Below are 6000 nucleotides of genomic sequence, written 5' to 3'. Positions count from 1 at the left end.
TCCAACCACAAGGGATGAACTCAGATTTCTCCAGTTTCCTCATTTCCCCTCCCTCCACTTTGTCTCAGTCCCAACCCTCGAACTCAGCACCGCCTTCCTAACCTGAAATCTTCTTTCCTGACCTCTCCGCTCCCACCCCCATTCCGGCCCATCACCCTCACCTTAACCTCCTTCCACCTATCGCATTTCCAACGCCCCTCCCCCAAGTCCCTCCTCCCTACCTTTTATCTTAGCCTGCTTGGCACACTCTCCTCATTCTTGAAGAAGGGCTCATGCCCGAAACGTCGATTCTCCTGCTCCTTGGATGCTGCCTGACCTGCTGCGTTTTTCCAGCTGATTGTTTCTAACTAACATTGTAAACGACATTAGAATAATCTTCTACAGGACCCTACATATTTTTAAATTTTACTTCAAAGTTCCTTAGCATGAAAACTGTCAATGGCAGGGAATAAAATATTTCCTAAGGTCTTCTTCCAATGTCAGTTTCAAGTACTGCTGTGTCACAGGAGTATACCTTAAGTCAACTTTAGAAGAACACACATTATAGTTCAACTGGGCATTGCTCAAAATTTTCTACCTTGTAGTGTCTTTCACAATCAACTAATTTACTGCCAATCTCTGATTTGTAGGAGACTTATGGTATGTATTGATAAATGTATTTAGAGAACTGCAAATTGCCAATAGACATATGAAACATTTATTCTATCAGCACAGGTTAAATCCTAATCTGGGGTCTGAGATATTCTGCAGTAACATGTTTTTCTTTTTTTAAACTACATATTACAAAATTATACTTTTTTTTGTGCAGTACAATAAAATAGCATAATATTAATGGACTGATATGACTGCTGGTTAAACCAGGCCAAATGCAGAATCTTCACTGATCTTCATTTGACTTAAATGCCAAATGTTGAACTGAAGTTGAATAAGTTATATGAAAAACAAAAGATTGCTGCAAAATCATTCGTTTCAAGACAGACTTAAACTGAAACATCCTATAATTCTATGTATTAAATGGGAAGTATCTACTCGTACCTTTCATATGTTCCTTACTAATATATTGTAGTGCATTCTTCAATAATGCTGCCTGGGGTTCCAGATATGACAAAATAAATAAAAATACAATTTCTGGAGGTACTGAACCATTTAAATTGGGATTACCTAGCAGGCATCTCAAGGTTATTACTGAGTTAACTAATCTTAGCCAGACCAGCAATTAAGGCATTGCAGTTGGTCTGAAGAGAAAGTATAAATGCAGTCTGTTAAAAACTGCAAACAACTGAGTAAAAGGTATAACCAGGATTGGACTTAGTGTTGATGCTTTGACGGTCCAATAGCTCAGTCATATTTGCTTCCTTTGGGTGATGTGCAGTTAAATTGCACGCACAGCACCAGTCATCAGTTTGGGGAGAAATCTTACAGAGATAAGGCGACCTCATAGAGATAAGACTTTTAGATCTGGACGTTTCCCCCTTTCTTCTTTTTTTAGGCAAAAGTGAGGACTGCAGATGCTGGAAACTAGAGTTTAGATCAGAGTGGTGCTGAAAAAGCACAGCAGGTCAGGCAGCATCCGAGGAGCAGGAAAATCGAAGTTTCGGGCAAAAACCCTTCATCAGGAATGGAGGCAGGAAGCCTCCAGGGTGGAAAGATAAATGGGGGTGGGTGGGGTGGGGCTGGGGAGAAGGTAGCAAAGAGCACAATAGGTTGAATGGGGGTGGGGATGGAGGTGATAGGTCATAGAGGAGGGTGGGGGATGGTAGCAACGTGCTCCTCGGATGCTGCCTGACCTGCTGTGCTTTTTCAGCATCACTCTGATCTAAACTCTGTTTTTTTGTATTTCTGCTTTTGGAAAAAAACTTTTCAAAAAAAATCTTAGATGGTTGTTTTGGGTTTTATATCTAGATGGGGCTTTTTAATAATTAGGACTTTTGTACCTAAAATGGTGCCGGTGAGTGACGATTTAAACAGTATTCACTGTACTCCTATTCTTCTCTACTTGAGTACAGGTGACAATAAATTCTATTGTCACCTGTACCTAATTCTATTTCTAAATCTGGAAAAAAAAACTGTTCAATGGACTTAAGTGAGAATGCATTCATTTGTTTCAAGGTTAGTTCAAACCAGCAGTCTTAATCTGAGGTAACATTTTTCCTTGCTTATATTTAGGATCACATGGCCTTTTAGTACAATACGCTTCTCCAGTAATATTTGATAAAAATGAAAGTCAATTTCCTGTAATAATAGTTTTTTTCTAATATAAAAGCAGATCTTGGTAAGCTGAAACAATAACATACACAGCACAGGGTGTAAACATTCTGACAAAACCAAATCCCTCAAAAGGTAAGATATCACAGTCAGGTTACTGACTATTCTCAAGGTACCTCATGGGAAATAAATGATGGTGGAACCCAATGAAACAGCACAAAGACTTCTACAGGAAGAAAGAAAATGGCTAAATTGTTGCCAGATAAATAGAATAAAAATGAATGCAAAAGAGAATCAACCAAGGATCAGACACAGCTGCAAGTGAGGTAGTAGTCCAAAACTCAGTACATCATTAAATCCAGTTACTGGCAGGGATTATGTTGAAATGAAAGCCAAATTCAAGCTATGGGGAGTAATATGAGAGGGTGGAAAAGCATGTATGCAGCTGAATCCACAAGACTGGAATCAAGTAGTTTTCTCTGCTCTTTAATTATAACAAAGAATTCTTTGGAGGTATCTGGAATAATTTGAAAATAGTGAATTCTATGGCAGAATACAGTGTGAAAAGCAATCAGTGAATCCATAAGATTGGGGTAATACTTAATGCTGTCAGTGCAATGTGATGTTTTGATGTATATTTGTAGGTCCATCTTGAGACTTTAAATGAAATGATGTGGTTGTGATTACAGTCACAATATTAGAGTTTAATCTAAATGCTCATAAATAATGTGCATAAATCTAGTGCTAAAGTAATATCACCACTGGTGAATCGTAAGTTTAGTACCAAACTTTAAGAAGGCTTTTGATCTGACAGCAGTTGCAATGAAAATAATGCAAGGGAAAGATGAAGCAAACCTCCTAAATCAGCTCTATATTATCCTTTTCATGACTTCAATTAGTTTTCAGCATGTAATAAATCTAAATTGGAGGATGCTCTTTTCTCCCCATCACTCAGGATGAAGGAAAATACTACAACTAGCCTTTTTGATCAGTACACTGTGAACAAAGGTTACAACTCTACACTGCTTGCATCAAAATAAAGTCTAAATCCTCATTTACTTAATTTCTGTTCAAGTGATTTAGTTGCATGTAATATACAGTAGGTGTCAGTTATGCCTATCTGATAATAGTTCACTTCAAAACAATTAATTGCATCAAAATTACTTTAAATGTTGCTCAGAGGTGTTAAGAAGTGCTATAAATGTACAATTTGTTTTACTTTCGCTCTATCCAGATACATAGCATATTGTCACTTTTGTGATATCTGATACCATCAGGTATCTTTATAACATCACATAGGAAAGAACTTAAACCCGGAATTAGGAAGGCTAAAAGGGGTCATGAAATGTCTTTAGCAAATTTAATACAGAACAGGGTAGAAAAGGAAAGAGTAAGCCCACTCAAGGACAAAGGAGGAGCCACAGGAAATGGGAGAGATCCTTAATGGGTACTTTGTATCAGTATTCATCAAGGAGAGAGACATGACTGATGCTGAGGTCAGGGATGAGTATGTGAATACTCTAGAGAACATCAATATATTGAATGAGGAAGTTTTGGGTATCCTAAATTGCATTCAGGTAGATAAGTCTCTGCAGCCAGAAGGGATCTATTCCCAGGTTACTGTGAAAGGCAAGGGAACAAATAGCTGGGGCATTAGCAGATATCTTCACATTCTCTTTGACCACAGGCAAGGTTTCAGAGGACTGGAGATTAGCCAGTTTTGTTCTCTTTTTTAAGAAAGATAGCAGGGATAATGCAAGAAATTATAGGCCGTTCAGCCTGACATCTGTGATGGGGAATCTCTTGGAGAAGGTACTGAGGGGCAAGATATATGCACATTTGTAAGAAAATAGATTAGTTAGTGACAGGCAGCATAGTTTTGTCCGGGGAAGGTCATGACTCACCAATCTGACTGAATTTTTTGAAGAGGTGACAATGATAATTGATGAGGCAAGGGCTGTGAATATAGTCTATATGGACTTTAGTAAGGCATTTGATAGGATTCAAGGTGGGCTGGCTAGGCGGATACAATGAGAAAGTAAGACAGTGTTGTGCTGGAAAAGCACAGCAGGTCAGGCAGCATCCAAGAAGCCGGATACAAAATTAGCTTGGTCATAGAACGGTGTTTTTCAGAAAGGAGTCTGGTAACTAGTGGTGTCCCACAGGGGTCAGATTTAGGTTCTTTGTTATTTGTAGTATATATAACTGATGTGGAGGAAAATGTGGGTGGCTGATTAGTAAGTTTGCAGATGACACCAAATTTGGTGGAGTTGCTGATAGTGCCAACGATTGTGAAAGGATACCAGAGGATACAGATAGATTGGCGACTTCGGTATAGAAATGGCAGATGAAGTTTAATCCAGACAACTGCGAGGTGATACATTTTAGAGGATCAAATTTAGGTGTGAATTATACGCTAAATGGCAGAACTCTTAGGAACATTAACATACAGACGGATCTGGGCGTGCAGGTTCACAGTTCCTTAAAAGTAGCAATACAGGTGACCAAGGTGATTAAAAAGGTATACGGCATACGTGCCTTCATCGGCCAAGGCATGGACTATAAGAATTGGAAAACCATGTTGCAGCTATATAAAATCCTTGATAGACCATACCTGGACTATTGTGTGCAGTTTTGGTCATCACACTACTAGAAGGATTTGGAAGCTTTGGAGAGAGTGCAGAGAAGGTTCATCAGGATGTTGCCAAGTCTTAAGGGCATTGGCAATGAGTAAAGGTTAAAAAGACTAGGATTGTTTTCATTGGAAAGAAGACGGCTGAGAGGAGACCTGATAGAGGTCTACAAAATTAAGAGAGGCATAGATAGGGTGGATAGGCAGGGTTATTTTTCCCAGGGCTGACATTTCAATTACAAGGAGGCACAGGTTCAAAGTGAGGGGAGAACTTTAAAGGAGATGTAAGAGGAAAGCTTTTAACACAGAGAGTGGTAGGATCCTAGAACGCATTGCAGGCATGTTGGGAATATTTTAGAGATATCTGGATAGTTACATGATTATGGAGGGAGTACAGAAATACAGACCGAATAAGATTAGATTAGATTCCCTACAGTGTGAAAACAGGCCCTTCGGCCTAACAAGTCCACACCGACCCTCCGAAGAGTAACCCACCCAGTCCCATTGCCCTCTGGCTAATGCACCTAACACTATGGGCAATTTAGCATGGCCAATTCACCCGACCTGCACATCTTTGGACCTGTGGGACGAAACTGGAGCACCTGGAGGAAACCCACGCAGACATGGGGAGAATGTGCAAACTCCACACAGACAGAATCGAACCTGGGACCCTGGTGATGTGAGGCCGCAGTGCTAACCACTGAGCCACCATGCCACCCAGGGCAGAAGGTTTGCTCTTTAGTTTAGTTAGGGCATGATGATCAACACCGACTTGGAATTCCTGTGGTGTACCTCTTTTGGTTTTTTTGTTCACTTGTCAGTCTCACTGACATGACCAAACTGCCTCTGTGAAATGAAACAATCCACACCTGATGCACTGCCAAAGAAGCTTTATCTAGAAAAAGAATTAACATTATCAGATTATTTGGTATATATCACATTTCTATTTGTGGGACATCATTGTATGAAAACTGGCTGCATGTTTCCCACATTGCAACAGTGACTACCAAAGTATTTCATTGGTTGTAAAGCACTGTGGCTACATCACATTAGACACTATATACAAAAAACCAATTCCTTCCTTTCTTTTTCAGATATACAAATACTTAATCCTCAGAGACAAAATAACAATTGTATCTTCCAACTATTTAGTGGAAACCAAG

General features: G+C 39.5%; 1 protein-coding gene across 5 annotated transcripts in view; it reads right to left on the bottom strand.

The window, feature by feature from the left end:
* Positions 1–6000, bottom strand: part of mettl25 (methyltransferase like 25) — an 86318-nt gene that overhangs the window by 33717 nt on the left and 46601 nt on the right. The gene's annotated exons all lie outside the window — the stretch shown is intronic.

Source organism: Chiloscyllium plagiosum, chromosome 19 (genome assembly GCF_004010195.1).
Source record: "Chiloscyllium plagiosum isolate BGI_BamShark_2017 chromosome 19, ASM401019v2, whole genome shotgun sequence".
Lineage (NCBI taxonomy): Eukaryota > Metazoa > Chordata > Chondrichthyes > Orectolobiformes > Hemiscylliidae > Chiloscyllium > Chiloscyllium plagiosum.
Note: the sequence above shows the minus strand (reverse complement) of the source record. Positions and strands in the feature narration are given on the sequence as shown.